The sequence below is a fragment of the Arvicanthis niloticus genome, chromosome X (assembly GCF_011762505.2).
Source record: "Arvicanthis niloticus isolate mArvNil1 chromosome X, mArvNil1.pat.X, whole genome shotgun sequence".
Classification (NCBI taxonomy): Eukaryota; Metazoa; Chordata; class Mammalia; order Rodentia; family Muridae; genus Arvicanthis; species Arvicanthis niloticus.
In genome coordinates this window covers 99,775,110-99,792,266 of record NC_047679.1, presented here as the reverse complement: position 1 = coordinate 99,792,266, position 17,157 = coordinate 99,775,110, and the positions used below count along the sequence as shown (strand labels likewise).

The window sequence follows — 17,157 nt, the reverse complement described above, 5'->3', positions numbered from 1 at the left end:
TACCCCCACAAGTTCTGTGCCATCATTGCTCTAGCATGTCTTGCAGGCAGGACAGACAGATTGTAGGTCAAAGGTTTTTGGGCTGGGTTGGTGTTTCCGTTTCTCTTTTGGTAGCCTGCAGAGTGCCTTCCCACACCAAAGACACTAGAACATAGGAGTGAATGTTCTATGTAGGTACTAGCCATTTCTCCATGTTCAATGAGTTGTGGTGGGTTTTGCAGTAGGGCCCCATTGTCAGTTTTTGGAGAGCAACTAACCCATTGTCTTGGCAACAACCTGGGTTGTTTGGGCCTATCCATGGACACCCTCTCCTCCCTTAGTCAATAACTCAATTGCATGCAACCTAGTCTCAGTACAGGAAGCTTCCTTTGGAGAAGATGCTAGGAGAACTGTGAAGGGTTGATGTACAGGAGATAAGAAGGAAGAAGGAAGTTTGGGGGAGCTGGACAGATGGCTCAAGTGGTTAAGAGCACTGGCTGCTGTCTCAGCACCCATATGTCAGCTCACAAGTGTCTGTAACTCCATTTCCGGGGGACCTGACGCCGTCACACAGACACAAATGCAGGTAAAACACAAAACACCAATGCACATAAAATAAAAATAATTTTAAAAAAGAAGGATGTTCATTTTAGGCATGTTTTTTTCAAGACAGGGTTTCTCTGTGTAGCCCTGGCTGTCCTGGAACTCACTCTGTAGACCAAGCTGGCCTCTCTCAAATTTATAGAGATCTGCCTTCCTCTGCCTGTGGAGTGCTGGGATTAAAAGCACGTGCTACCACTGACTGCCCTGTTATTTTAGGCAGAGTTAAGCACAGATTCCTGGTGATAATTAACTCAATCCCATGTACACAACAAAGCTTAAAACATGACTACCTTGAAACTCTTAGTAAAATACAAGTTACATATTTCATAAAGGTTAGTTCCATAGATTAACGGAGAAAGCAGGCTCAAGATAAACAAGCACATGATAAGGGTCTGGGGGAGGCTAATGTTATAGATTGACTGAGACAAACAAACTCAAGATAAAGGCCCCAGGAATCCAGGGAGGCCTGGCCACATGGATAGCGCAAAGGTCACCAGGCTTCTGGGAAGAAAACAGGTTTTACAACTCTCTCTTTGAAGAGACAGCCCTGCATGCTTAACATTCCTGGTTCCCTAGTGCTTGTCAGTGAGCACAAGGACCTCCATGCCTCCTACAGAGGACTAAAGAAGACACTTCATATGATGTGGTGTTGTAGAGTGAAAAATTATAAAGGCCATCTTATGAAATATGTGTAAATTTTTCGCCTTAGACCTTGGGCAGAAAAGCACCTGCCAGCAGGTTTGGGTCCATCTAATTAGTTACAGAGGAGGGGGGAGTTACAGTACAAAGGCCTGTTAAGAACATCCCAGAAACTGACTGGCCAAGGGAAGAACTACACCCTGCCCCATGGTACGGCCTACTAGTGTTCAAAAAAGGTAAAACAACCAATCCTGTGCACCCGCTCGAAAGTTCGATTTTTCCCTACCCCGCCCATATATAAGCGCTATGCCCCTGAGCCACGAGGTCAGTCCCTCTATCCCCTATGTGAGATATGGGGATATGGGCTGGCCCAGAGCTCTGATTTAATAAACCACCTCATGTGCTTTACAGCAAGACGGTCTCTCGTGTGTCCTTTGGGTGCGTGCTATCCTGTGACTTAAGTGGACCCCTTTCTGGGGAGTCCCGGACCTTTCAGTGTTAGTTGAGCATTTGTTCCTCTTCTTCCATGTTCTCTCTTCCCCATCATTGCTCTGTGCTTCTCTTCTTGTACTTGACTCCTACTTCTACCTTCACTGCCAAAAGCTTCTGTTAGACTGCAAAGGGAATTCGGTGTTAGAGCATTTGGCTAGCACACAGAAAGCCCTGTGTTCAATGTTTAGTACCACATTATTTTTAAAGATGCATACATTCCTGTAATGTGTCAGCACTTGAGAGGTAGAGGCAGAGGCAGGAGGGTTACAGGATTGATGGCAACAAAGAGATGTCATTAGTGTCCTAAATACAAAATGCATACATACATACATACATACATACATACATACATACATACACTTCCACACACCCCCATTTCTGTCCTTCTCCCTAATGGTACTTATCCTACACTTCTCCTTATTCTCCAAAACTCTACCTCTTCAACTGCCCCAAATAACTTATCGCTTGAAACTGAGATGGAAATCTCTAGATGGAAAATTCAACTCCTTCTATAAAGCTAGAAATATACATCTACACACAGCCACCTGTCCCTACTGCTGAAATGAAAACTATTCCCCCTTGCAGACTGGGTGAGTCAGGGGTAGGTCTCAGCAGCATTCTTCAACTCACTAGTACTTCTCTTTTGTATTTTAGTTTTCTTTGCTTTTTTTTGAAGCAGGGTCTGGCTGTATAACCCTGGCTGGCTTCAAAGTCACAGAAATTCTCCTGCCTCTACCTTCCAAGTACTGGGGTTACGTGCAACTTCCACCATACATATGCTACTGCACCCTCTCTCTGTCATATTTTCTTTCTTTTTTTCATTATTTTTTATACTTTAAAGTTATTCATTTGTGGGTTCTGGATGTGTGAAAGTGTGTGTATGTATGTGGGTATAGACTGCCATGGTGTGTGAGTGGGGCTTAGAGGACATGTAGGCGTCAGTTCTTCCTAAACATGAGGCCCTTGGATTAAACTCGTCCATGTTACCAGGCTAGGTCACAGGCACCTTTGCAGACTGAGCCATCTTACTGGCTCTTCTAATTGTTTTTTAAATCCCTCTACTGGATTTTTTTTCTTTTGCATTTTTCAAAGAAAATTATAGCTATTTTCATATTACAAACACAAAAGTATAATGACAATAATAATAGCTCACATCTCTGGCTGGAGATGTGGCTTAGTAATACAGCACTTGCTTAAAATGTACAAAGCCCTGGGTTGTATGTATGCTCCATGCTCCAAACCAAAAACCAAACCAAACAGCAAGTGTTTTTGTAGGAGCTTCCCTAAGTGAGGCACTTTTGTTCCAAGTTATTTCATGTGTTAACTCACTTAATCCGCAGAGTAGATATTATCATTTTCACTTTGTGGGTAAAGAAAGAGAAGAAATGGAGGTTAAGAGGCTTGGCTCAATTTTCCCCAGCAAGGAATTCCCAGAACCTAGCTTTGAACACAAGTAGCTATAGTTTGATCCTATCTAAATTATATTGAAACCATACTGGCACATTCCATCCATGCACTGACTCGTAAAGCATAGTTGTAATCCTACCAGTCCAAAGACTGAAGCAGGAGGGTTGTAAATTCTAGGCCAACCTGGTTTATATAATTAGACTCTGTCTCAAAAAGAAAGAGAAACAAACAAAAAACACACAAATGAAAGTTTTGAGATTATAATATAATTTACATCATTTCCCCCTACATTTACTCCTTCCAAATTTTCCTTTAAATATACATATGTATGTGTAAGTATATTTCCTAAATATATAATATATAATGTACAAACTGCTCAGGCTGTATAAGATCACTTTGTATGCATGTGTTTTCAGGGCTGACCACTTAGTATTGGATAACTAATGGGTGCCCTTTGTCCTGGAGAAGACTACTTCTCCTGGTCTCAGCATTCCTTAGTTGCCTGTTGTCCTTTCTGTAGGGTTTTGGCCTCAGAAGATTTACTCCCATCCATATTAGCATGTCCTTTGTTGTTGTTTTTGTCCAGCTCAGGTTTAAGCAGCTATGTTGGTAAGACTTCATGAGTGTAGCTTTGGATAACTCTAAAAAACATACTCTCACAGCAAACTCTGTGCTCCTCTTGCTCTTACAGTCTTTCCTCCCCCTCCCTCTTCCCCAGTGATCCCTGAGCCTTAGATATAGAAGTTGTGTTATAGATGTATCAGTTGGGACTGTATTCAACAACTCAGAAAAAAATGAAGTTTTCAGGAAAATGAAGAAACTAGAAAAGATCATTGAGTGAAGTAACCCAGACCTAGAAAAACAAACATATGTTTTCTCTCCTCTCAGGTTCCTAGCTCCTAATCTTCAAATGTGAGGATACAACCTGAACAGATTGAAAACGAACCTGCAAGAAACAGGAAAGTAAAATGGGGTTGTGGGGGTGGTGGCAATAGAGGGGGAATAGCAGGATACAAGTGATTTGAAGGGGGGAAATGGAAAATGGGGGGTGCTGATTAAGGAAGAAGAGGAAAATAAACACAGAAGAAAGGTGATAAGATAGCCATAAGGAACCATACAATTAACTATCTACCTTAAAAACATAATGCACATGAGTCTGTGTATAAATATACATATGTAGTTTAAATAAAGACCTTCGCCGGGCAGTGGTGGCGCACACCTTTAATCCCAGCACTTGGGAGGCAGAGGCAGGTGGATCTTTGAGTTCGAGGCCAGCCTGGTCTACAGAGTGAGTTCCAGGACAGCCAGGACTACACAGAGAAACCCTGTCTCGAAAAACCAAAAAAAAAAAAAAAAAAAAGACCTTCTAACAAAAACCCCAACCGCAGGTATGAGAAGGCTACTTTTGAGTTGTTGGTTAGGGTTGTCAATCAGATTTCCCAAATATTTTAGGTTATTGTTATTTTGTTTTTTCACTCCATGGGTAAAATTCATCTTGGAGATTTCTTTTCATGTCAGATAAGAGAAAGATAGGGAAAACAAATGGGTAAGATTTCATTGCTTTGGGTGGCTAGAGGGCATTCCATAATATGTGTGACACGATATTTAACCAGTTCTCCCACTTTCATTGTTGTCTCCCTCCTCCTCCTCCCATTTAACTCCTCCTTCCTCTTCTTACCCCTCTTCCTCTGCTTCCTCCTCTTCCTCTGATTTTTTTTTTTTTTTTTTTTTTTTTTAGGTTTTTCGAGACAGGGTTTCTCTGTGTAGCTCTGGCTGTCCTGGAACTTACTCTGTAGACCAGTCTGGCCTCGAACTCAGAAATCCGCCTGCCTCTGCCTCCCAAGTACATGCACCACCACTGCCCAGCTCTTCCTCTGGTTCTTATTTTGAGTTGTTTGCTTGGTTGTTTTGAGATAGGGTCTAATGTATCTCAGGCTGGCCTTGAATTTACAATGTTGCCAACAAAGACCTTGAACTCTTGATATCTTCCTGCATCCACCTCCCCACTACAGAGATGGTAGGCATGTGCTACCATACCCAGTGTACGGGCAGCTAGAGATTCAGCCAAAAGCTTGGAGCTGGTTTAGCACTCTGCCAACTGTGCCAAACCCCAGCCATACCCAGTGTCCTTATATCAGCAGTTATTCAAGTCCCTCCAAGACTGGTAGGCACAATGAAGCCACAAAACTCCAGCACTCCTGGAGTAGCTTTTCAAATTCTGGAGTCAGAGCCCTATGCTCTGACACCCACATTACTTTCGAAGTCCTCACCTATACCAGCTGGAGCATCATCAGTGTATACACCACAGTCAATCCTATCCATAGAGGGGCAAGCTCAGGAAGAAACTTATGTGTGGAAGCGAAAAGCACACTTATTTCACAGCAGTTTTCTCCCTTCTCCAACTCTTTTTTTTGTTTTTTTCGAGACAGGGTTTCTCGGTGTAGCCCTGGCTGTCCTGGACCTCACTCTGTAGACCAGCTTGCCTCTGCCTCCCAAGTGCTGGGATTAAAGGCATGCGCCACCACTGCCCAGCCACCTTCTCCAACTCTTATATTGTTCTTGCTCTTTCTTCCAGGATTTCCCCTGAGCCTTGCAGAAAAGGGATGACAAGGATGATAAAGCCTCCCCATTAAGACTAAGCATACATAGCCACTTACTCTCAGCCCTTTAAAAAGAGAGAGAGAGAGAGCTCATGAATTTCAGAGGAGAGAGTAGGGGTAGAGTGGGGAAGGAAGGGAGAGTGGATGAGATCCAAATATATTAGTGCATGTATGAATACTAAGTATTTCTTTTAAAAAGCTTTGCTGATCAAGTTTGAAAGCAGCCCAGTTCCATGGGTGTAAATATAAATATTTAGCACCCATGCATGGAGAAGCAGCACTAATTGGATTCACTGGGAGATTTCAAAGAAAGAAGACATCAAGTTGGGATGGGAAACTCATGGGGGACAGTTTGGGGGAAGAGGGTGGGGGATAATAAGAGGTAAACATGATCCTGATGCATTTGTATGCATACATATATGAAATTCTCAAAGAGTAAAAATCCCCACACTTACCTGAAGTTCACCCTTCTGTTAACATCAGCCATGAGGAGACCCATGCACCTCAAGTATTGTGTCAGAGCAGAACAACTACCAAACTTCATCAACTATTTCCCCCCTAAACAAAGAGTGTTGTCCCAAACACTCTTTGCTCCCTATAGCCTCACCATCACTGTCTGCCTTGACTCAGTCAGGAACCATTCTCCTTAGAACATCAGTTTTATGGAAGTGGAAGAGGGACTATTTGTGGAAAGAAAGGAGGCCAGCCAGAGGGGGACAGGGGAACAGGAGAGGGTAATGTGGGGTGAGTGTGAGGACCGTGTTATACAAAATGTCGTAAGGATCTGGTCACTTTGTACACTGAATAAAAGAAGTAGAAAGTAAATAAAGAATGAGTAAAAAGAACAGCTGTCTCCATTTAAGTTAGTCAACATAAGAAGCCCTAGACTCCAAGGCCACCCAACATGTAGCCTCCATTCATCTCCATTTGACTGTCTCCATCCTCCACTCTGTCTCCGTCTCCCATGATTCCCTAATTACTGAAATTAATTTTCACTATATCTTCTGGAATTCATATCCATCATGTACAAAACCCATATTCTCAGTCTCGTTTCCCTGTGCTCCCTTCATCTTAGTCTTCAAGACTCCTACATCCTTCCTGAAGTCAAGGCTTTCTCTGCAGCTTTCAAATTATGGTTGTTTTTTCTCCCTCAGGACGTAGGGCTTTGGGACATAGGTTTCATCCTGTTCCTTACTAAAACTTACACAACATTCCTCATGTCACATATGTTAATGACATTTAATATCTTCTAATGCATTTACATGTTCCTAATATTAGAAGATATTAAAGGTCAGATGAGGTCTTTAGAGCTGGTCCCTCATGATGTAAACCCTTAGTGGCTTTACAAAAGGAAGAAAGGAAGAGTCAAGGTAGCAAGGTTAGTGTCTCATAGTGTAATGCTTTCTGCCAGATCATCACCCAACAGAAAGTCTCTCAGCAGATGCTTGCATCCTGCTCTTGCACTTCCTGGACCATGGGCTAAATAAACTTCCTTTATCCATAAAGTACACAGTTTATGGTATTTAGTTATAGCAAGAGAAAATGGACTAAGTAGCCACGAGTAAAGAAAAAAACTACTTATATTTACTTTCTAACAATTAACTGGATCTTTGAAATTAATTCCTTAGTAATATTAGCTTAAAGTCACATCTGGCTAGTGGCTATGTGATTAGACAATGTATCCTAGACAAGCATCTGTACTGATAAACTCTGTCTGTTCTCTTGTTGATATATATGTGTGTGTATGAGTATCATATGTATGTACACACACACACACACACACACACACACACACATACAAAATCAGTGGTTCTCAAGGTGTGATCTGAGGACCACAGAATGTTCATGAGGCTGATATCTGTCTTCATCCATTTGTGCTATTATAACCTAATATCTGGATCCATCCACGATCCACCATGTGAATAAACCAGTTTTGGAACCCCCCCCCCCCAAAAAAAAAAATAACCTAATATCTGAGGCATGGTAGTTTTTTACTGGAGAGGAACTCACTTCTCATTTATTTATCATTGATGGTTTGTTTATTATTGGTAAGTGAAAGTCTATTTGTTTGCGCTGATAATCCCACAAACTGGTAAGTTGTAAGAAAAGAGGCTTAATTTGACTCACAGCCTTAAAGGTCCCAAGACAATAGGATGCGTCTGGTGAAGGCAAAGTACTGCAGGTTATCACATGACAAGAAACAAGAGTCTCCCCTTGTAGCCCAGGCTGGCCTGAAAGTCATTGTCCTCTTGTCTCAACCTCCCAAGTGCTGAGACTTATAGGGATGAACCCTCTTGTAGGACACACAGAAGGTCTTGTGCTCACAGATAAATACTAGGGAAACTAGGAATGTTAAACACACAGCAGGGTTGTCTCTACAGAAGGAAAGAAGTATAACCTGTTTTCTGCCCAGAAGGCTGAGGACAGAGACGGTTAATGGCCTGGTGACCTCTGTACTATCTGTATGTCCAGGCCACACTGGATTTGTCAGACTTCTTGAGACACGTTTGTCTCAGTCAGTCCATAGTGCTATTCTACTCAAGACTTTTATGAACAGTGTTTGCCCTAAACCTGCTTCTTTAGTTAATTTATAGAACCTACCTTTATGGAGGATATTCCTTGTACTTTTCAAGACTTTTGATGTAGCTGGGTGCTAGTGGCGCACAACTTTAATCCCAGCGCTTGGGAGGCAGACGCAGGCAGATCTCTGAATTCAAGGCCAGCCTGGTCTACAGCATGAGTATGAATTCCAGGATAGCCAAGGATATACAGAGAAACCCTGTCTCAAAAACAAAACAAAAAGATGTAATCGTGCCTTAAGCTTTGTTGTACACATGGGATTGAGTTAATTATCACCGGGAAACTTTTTTTTTTCTTCAAATTGTGCTGTGCTTTAAAATGCCTGAAATAAAATGCCAAGTGTCAGACTTTCAACCAACATCAGCTGCTGAGTAGTGCTAAACAGGGCTTCCTTCTTGCCTCATACAGATATACACTCTGCTGGCTACCCCTTTCTCTCTCTTTTTTTAAAAAATTCTTTTATTATTCTTTTTTAACAAAGGGCCCCAGGGATAGGGGAGTGGGGAAGAGAAGAGGGGAAGTGAGACTCCAGACCCACGACCCCTCCCCACCCTCCCCTTTCCCCTTATATATTTATAATCTATATACAAGCCCCGGGGATGGGAGTCAAGGGGAACTCCCTCAGCGGGGTGGGGGCAATCCAGGCTCCTTCTCCCCCCCCCCCGGGACCCAGGCTCCTCTGCTCTTCGGGGAGGCCCTTCTCGAGAAGGTGGCCCTGCCCGTTCCCAAGGCTTCGGCATCCAGCGCAGGGCATCTGGTGGGGAAGCCTGCTGGTAGAGGTCAATGCGCTGAGTTCGGAATACTCCACTGTAGGTGGAAGGTGGGGCCTTGAGACGGGAATTGAGACCAGAGAAAGGCCTTTCAGATGGGGGAGTCCATGATGACCCAGGACCCCCCGAGGTTGCTGCTCAGCTTTCGGTAATCCTGGAAAGGCTTTAGTTCTACTGGGTGCAGCTCTGCTCGCCCCAAGCTAGGGGGGAAGGGCCTGACGGGTGAAGGTAAGACCCGAGCAGCAGGAGCAGGTGGGGGCCGCACAGCTAGGTTGGGGGGCTGGAGAGCAGGACCCACAGGTAACAGAGAAAGAGGGGGTGGAGCAGGGGGTGGTGCTGGTGGCAGGGAGCCAAAGTTCACCACTGGCAGCTGTGAGTCTACCACAGGTAGAAGCATCTACTGAGCAGGGGCTCCCGAAGGAAGGAAACCACTCTGGCCACCAGGCTGTAGAGGAGTAGAGTAAAAATCTGAAGGGGATGGCAGATCCTGGCATACCTGAAGCAAGGGTGGGTCAGGCAAAGGGCTGGGGCAGAAAGCTGCAGTACCCCTTTCTCTTTATGAAAACACATAAGACAAAAGCAAGTTCTACAAATACCTCAACAGACTCAGTAAAACTGTCAAAACCCATCAACATTGAACCTGTACTATTCTAGTCAACCACTACTCACTTACTGACCTGTTTGGCTTCACTTTAGGTTAAGGTGAGTAATCGCAGAAGAGACAGAAAATCTGAATGGACCTTCCCTTCATTTCTTGTATACCAACAGCAGAGAACTTTGATGTCTTTCTCTTCTGTCTGATCAAAATGGCATTATTTTACCCTACACCTTTTTTAGGTCCAGATTATAGAGTTCTGTTTTGTTTTATGTACCCTCTGCCCTGGCCTGGTTTTTTTTTTTTTACATTTTATTAGCTACTATACTATAGATCCTGGAACTGCCTCCTTCTCTCCCCTCCCTTCCTCCTATCATGGGGTCAAACCTACCCAGAAGCCACTGTCTTTACTGACTGGACCCCCCACCCCGAAGTCTTACTGCAACTGAGGACTGTGTTCCCTCCGTTGCTCTGACTGCCATTCGATGTCCCAAAGCTAGGATTCATAGTGCTTAATTTCTGCTGTGATATTGCCTAGCCCTGTCCCCACGTGGCTGGAATCTCCCCTGGCTCCTCTCTGACAACCATGGGACCCAGAAGTTTAAAAACCACGTTGGATCCATCTAGCAAGGCCAGTTCCTCCTTCATGATATTCTTTCCTATTAACTGTGTCTCAAGCTTTGGCCTTCCTGACCTACTTATTAGGTCACTGGGAACTTATCAACCCTGAACTTACTCTGGCCAGCCTGGGACTCTCTATGCTGAATTCACAGAAGTCTGCCTGCCTCTGCTTCTGGAGCTCTGGAATTCAAGACATGCACCACCTTTTGTGGCCATAGTTCTGTTTTTGTTTTTTAATGCATGTGCTCACATGTTTGTATTGGGGTATGTGTGGCATGTGCACAGGTGTGCATATGTGTCTGGAGACCAGAGGACAACCTTAACTGTCTCTCCTCAAAAATATCATCCATCTCCTCTGAGATGGCCTCTTTCATTGGCCTGAAGCTTACCAATTCTCCTTCAACTGGATGTCCAGAGAGTCCTGTGGATCCTCCTGTCTCCACTCCTGGCACTGGGATTATGGGCTCATGCATCACTACATACATAAAGCATTCTTATGTCAGTTCTGAGGCCCAAACTCAAGACTTTGTATATGTGAAGGCAACCACCATATCGACTGAGCCATCTACCTAGCCCCTGTTTGTGTCCTTCTAGGCTACTGCACTCATACTAGTCACATTTGGAAGCAAGCACTTCCCTTTTGTTACTGTTAACTGTAGGTTTTAGCTTCAGAGAAGCTTGAGGAGAGGATTGACAGGTTGGGTGGTAACAGAGGTCACCAACTGACTTTTGTTTCTGAATAGAATTTGTTTTTTTTAATGTTCTGTATGCATAATAATAGATGTCATTATGCTATTTTTATTTGGGTATACAATGTATTTTGAGCATATTCATCCTCCACTACCCTCTCTTGTTCTACTCCTGCTTAACCCCATCCTCTTCTCAGCTGGTCCCTCTACTTCCAGGTGTGTTTTTTTTTTATTTTTCTATTTTGTTTGGTGAACCAATGAGTATAATTAATCTTATTTACAAGACCTAGACCATGGGTAAGGAGTTCTTTACAGGATCACAATCAACTTACCAGTGGCTATGCCACTAAAGACAATCTCTCCTCATTCTCCAGCAGCCATTAACTGCTTATAGATCCTCAGGGAGGGTTGGGCTAGTGAGCCCACTCCCACGGGCAACTGTTAACTATAAATCCTTAGAAAGGGATGGAGCTTTGTGAGCTCCCCACCCCCATGAAGGAATGGTGACAAATCCAGTCTTATGTAGATCTTATTCAGGTCATCACATTTGCTGGGAGATAAAGAGTCCTGGGCAGAAGGTAGAGATCCAGAGTTTCCCAGCCCTTCCTCTTTCTGGTTCTTAAATTGTTTCTTCCTCCTGAGACAGACCCCGAGCCTTGCAGGAGAGAATAGATGTCTCATTTAGGGCTGACTAAAAGAAATTATTTAATTATATGCAGGTATCTCTTGCTCTTTGTGGTCATTCATTCTGAGATTTTATTTTATCTCAATTTGGTCAAACAATTTCCTCTTGTAGGTTTTTATTTACTTATTGGTTTTTTTGAAACAGGATCTCACTATGTAACTCTAGTTGTCCTGGAGCTCTATATGTAGACCAGGCTGGCCTTGAATTCACACAGACTCACCCACCTCTACTTTCCTAGTACTACTGGGTCTAAAGGCTTCTTGCTAGTTTTACACTGGGTTCTTCATTCTCTCTTATCAATATTATTGGTATTTTTGGGCTGTTAACACCTTTCTCTCTCCCTCCCTCCCTCCTTCCCTGCCTCCCTCCCTTCCTCACTCCCTCCAAATCATTGAAATAAGGTCTCATCATTCTTTACCTCAAGCTTCTTGGAACTTACTATGTGGCCCAAGCTGGACTAAAACTCACAGAGATCAACCTACCTCTGCGCTTATGTGCTGGAACTAAAGTATGTGCTACCATGCCTGGTTCGTTATCACTTTTTACACAGTTAAACTAATTATCTGTTACTGTCTTTTTCCCCTAGAGCCCTCTGTCCTTCTACGTGAATACACTGAGTCAGAGTGTCTACTTCCTGGATACCATATCTTCCTCTTTCTTGTTTTAGTCTCTAAGTTTAGTGGAGTATGTCCTCTGGTTACTTCCTGAGAATGTGTGTTAGAGAAAACACATTTATTCTACAATAACATTCAATCCATATATTGGATAAATACAGAATTCTATGTTGGAAATTACAGTTACTATGAATTTTAAGGCATGGATCCATTGTCTTTCCTCTTTACTGACTTTTGTTTTTTACAAGTTCAAGGTTGAGCTTACTCCAGCCTGATCTTTTATATGAAAGCTCATACACCTTCTCCCTTTAGAAACATTTGAAGGTCTTTTACTTAACTCTAGGATTCTGAAATTTAACAGTGTTATAACTTTATGGAAGCATTTCAATTAATCTATGAGTAGACACATATAAATTTAGAGAAAGTTTAAAACTATGTCTATTTTGCAGAATAACAGTAGGTTATCCTCTGGCATCTGTGAGCTTCCTAAACATGGATTCTTGACTAGGTTACAGTACCACAAATGTGTTTCCTTAAGGAATGCTCTTAAATCCAATCAGAAAGGATCTGGTTACTGTTATAACAACTGTGCTACTATTTCAACCATGGGTATGGACAAGATGCTTTATTTAGTTATATTAGTTGTTTTTCTAAAATAGTCCTGTAATCCAGAGAATAATATTTAGCATGTGTGTGTGTGTGTGTCTGTGTGTGTTCATATGTGTGTGTATGTGGGTACACATGTGTGTGCATGTGTAAGCCAAGAGTCTATATGTTGTCTAGTTTTCTGTCAACATGGCATGAGCCAGAGTTATCAGGAAAGAGGAACCTCAAATGAGAAAATGCCTCCATCCAGACTTGCCATAGTAAAGTCATTTTCTTGATTAATGATTGATGTTGGTTGGCCTAGTCCATGGGGAGTGGTTGGGGATGGTGCGATATAGTGCCACCCTTAGTAAGGTAGTCCTAGGTTGTATAAAAAGCCAGCTAAGCAAGTTAAACAAGCCATTGGGGAGCAAGCCAGTGAGCAGCAATCCTCCATGGCTTCTGCTTTAGTTCCCACTTCCAGGTTTCTGCCTTGAGTTCCTGCTCTGATTCCCTCAGTGACAGACTGTTACCTGGAAATGGAAGGTGAAATAAACACTTTATTCCCCAAGTTGCTTTTGGTCATAGTTTTTATCATAGCAACAGAAACCCTATTGGGACTAAAGGCCTGTACCACTACCACTCTGCCCATAAGGCACTTTTATTCATGGCATTTTACCACAAGAATGAAAAGTAATTCATATAAAATATTAATAGGTTCCACTATGGTATTTTCCTACATTACTATGTAATATACTTTGATTGTGTCCACTCCCTTATCTCCTATTCATTCCTTCCCATTCCTACTGATCCCCCTTCTCTTTCCAACTAAGCATTCCCTCATCTATGTTCATGTCTTTTTTGTTTGTTTGGCTGGTTGGTTTTTGTTTTGTTTTTGAGACAGGGTCTCACTGTATAGCTCTGGCTGTCTTGGAGCTTACAATATAGACCAGGGTAGCCTCAAACTCAGAGAGATTTGCCTGCCTCGGCCTGTTCCTCCTAGATGGTGGGATTAAAGGTGTGTGCAGTATGCCCAGTCTTATGTCTTTTTTATGACTCAGACCTAGTAAGTTTAATGAGGATTGCTTACAAGGGCATGAGTGATAGGTTATTCACAGGAGCATGAGCAGCTTACAAATTGCTATACCACTGAAGAAAATCTCTCTCCCAGTGCATAGTAACTGTCAATGGCTACACAGGGAAAGATGAAAGGAACCTCATGAACCCTTCTCCAATATTCACATATTTGCTTTTTAGTCTATTTTAAAACTTTTGATAAATAACATGAAGAAATGAACAAATGATAAATGTTCTGTTCAATTAATTTTTACAAACAAGATCAGTTGTATAATGAGCATTCAAATGTCTCTGGCTCAGTTTCTACAAGTAATAAACTGCTTTTGCTGGAACAATATACATAAAGCATTCAGGGGCCTGGAACTTGGGAGGCAGAGATCAGCATATCTCTGTGAGTTTGAGGCCAGTTTGGTCTATAGAGTAAATTCCAGGACAGCCAAGGATACATAGAGAAACCCTGTCTCGAAAGACCAAAACCAACCAACCAACCAACCAACCAACCAACCAAAAACAAAAAACAAAAAAACCAACCCCAAACACTCAAGTAGTCAGCAGCTATGATGAATGCTTTACTGGTGGTGCTAGCTAATCTCATTATGTCACCTAACTTTATAAATAGTGCTTTAATTTTAGAGTTGTCTCCTGCTTTCATGGAAACCAGTCTTCCCATTTTCCATTTATTTATGTTTATTAATTTGTTTTCCAAAACTGGATTTCACTATGTAGTTTAGCTGCAAGCTCAATCAGAAGTGTCAGCCTCCAAATACTAGAATAATAAGCATAAACCATAATAATAATAAGCATGAATAATAGGGAACTTTTTCCTTGTGGTTTTGGGTGTGGTTTTTGTATTTCATAGCCTTGTCCTAATATTGAGCCATAACTCCAGTTTAAATTTTAAAGTAAAACAAAACAATGCTCTGAGTAGAATGGAAACAAAAATTTGTTTGTTTTAATTTTTCAGGCCAGGGTTTCTCTGTATAGTCCTGGCTGTCCTTGACTTGCCTTGTAGACCAGGCTGGCCTCGAACTTACAGAGATATACCTGCCTCTGCCTCTGCCTCCTGTATGCCAGAATTAAAGGCATGCACCACTACTGCCTGGCTAGAAAGGAATTTTTTTTTTTTTGGTTTTTTGAGACAGGGTTTTTCTGTGTAGTCCTGGCTGCCTTGGAACTCACTCTGTAGACCAGGCTGGCCTCGAACTCAGAAATCCGCCTGCCTCTGCCTCCCAAGTGCTGAGATTAAAGTGTGCCACACTTTAAGGTTGTTTAATGTTGTGGTAGCTCACAACTCTCTCTTAACTCCAGCTCCATAGGATTTGACACCTTCACATAGATACCTTCATAAGACATTCACAGCTACATATAGACAAAACACCAATGCACATACAATAAATAAGTAAAAAATTTAAAAACGAGTAAGTGAACAATAGCATTTCCCCGAATTAGCAGTGGTGGTACATGCTTATAATTACAGTCAGGAGGCTGAGGCTGAGCCAGGAATATCACAAGTTCAAGGATAGCAAAACTGGAAAAAAGAAAAAGATACCAAAAAAGAAAAAGTTGTTTCCCTTAAAATCCAGGAAGAAGAGTGACAGAGATTGATGTGCACTAAGAAAATAAAATGAAATAAACTATTCACACATTTAAAAGAATGAAGAATCCAGGCAGGGTGGTGCACACTTTTGATGCCAGCACTCAGGAGGCAGAGGCAGGCAAATCCACAAGAATTCATGGCCAGCCTGGTCTACAAGTCACAGTCCAGGACAGCTAAAGCTACATAGAACAGGTCTGTAAACAAACAGCAATAATAATAATAAATAAAAGAACGAGGAAGGAAAAGGTACTTATTTGCAGTGATAGTATATGCATTTAAAATCTTTTTTTTTTGGGGGGGGGTGTTTCGAGACAGGGTTTCTCTGTGTAGCCCTGGCTGTCCTGGAACTCACTCTGTAGACCAGGCTGGCCTAGAACTCAGAAATCTGCCTGCCTCTGCCTCCCAAGTGCTGTGATTAAAGGTGTGCGCCACCACCACCACCCAGCTGCATTTAAAATCTTAACAAGTGCAATTTAAATTTTTAAAGTTAACAGTTCAAAATCTGCTCAGGCAGGCAATTTGCTCACCCTACACCTCACAGCAAGGCAGCTATCCCAGGATGGACTAGCCACAGTATTAAACATAGTATTAAATGCTGTTAGGCACCTTGGGCACTAGTGGTGATACATACCATTAGTTCCAGCACTTCGGAGGCAGAGGTAGGTGGATCTCTGAGTTTGAGGCTAGCCTGGTCTACAGAACTAGTTGCACAACAGCCAGGGCTACACAGAGAAACTGTGTCTCTAAAAACCAAAAACTAAACCAAACCGAACCAAACAACAAGCAAAATGCTGTTAAACCTAGTAGCAACTTCAAGGGATAGAGATGAGACCCAAGCTAGAGATATAACTTTGCATTTTTGTAAATCAGAACAGAAAAGTCCTTTTGTCTTGTGTTTGAATTTCTTTTGTTCCCTTTGAAAGGAGGTGTTGTGTAGTCCCCCTGTGTAGCCAAGGCTGACCTTGAACTGCAGCTCCTCCCATGTCAGCTTCCCACATTCTGGCATGCATAATCACACCAGCCTTTTTCTTCAGCTTCTGATCTGTAAATTTGGACCTAATGGCTGCCTGAAACCCAGCTGTATCTACCATAAAGGACTCCTAGAGAATAAAGCTATATAGAGAGAAGCTGAGATGAAAGATAAAGAAAGAGGGTAAGAAACAAGATAGTACTTGAGTTCCTGGCTGGGATTGAGGTTTGCCCTGTCTGGATATAGAAACCAATCGACTTCATGTTTTTCTTAAGTTTATTCAAATCAGGGTCCTAACACTTGACAAAACAGTCTCAACAAGTTAGATGTGGGCTACAAGTTAGACATGAGATGAACAGAATCTCATGACTGTCGCGCCCCCCCACACACACTTTAAAGTATATATGTATATATGGAAACATTAGACACGCTCCACTAGTAGATGAGCTGGAGGGTCCTAGCTTCCCATTCGTGAAAGTCTGAGCTCCCAGCTACGTCTTCCTCCATTTTAGCTCTCTTCAGAGACCCTGTTAAGGAGTCTGATTTCCAGTTCCCTCTAGCCTAGTGTTATATCAATAGAGACCTAGCAGGGAGTGAAAACTTTTATTATTCTTCCAATGCTAACAGAGGCCACCCTTCATCTCATCTGTCAGT

General features: G+C 42.4%; 1 protein-coding gene across 3 annotated transcripts in view; it reads left to right on the top strand.

The window, feature by feature from the left end:
• The window catches only part of Cul4b (cullin 4B), a 91,222-nt gene that overhangs the window by 35,841 nt on the left and 38,224 nt on the right, over positions 1-17,157 (top strand). For 2 of the 3 annotated variants that reach the window (XM_034486129.2, XM_076918229.1), the window contains exon 2: positions 4,009-4,079. The gene's annotated coding sequence lies outside the window, so the exon portion shown is untranslated. Of the gene's footprint in view, positions 1-4,008; positions 4,080-16,041; positions 16,687-17,157 lie in introns of those variants that run through there. The other variant, XM_034486130.3, reaches the window with a different exon arrangement.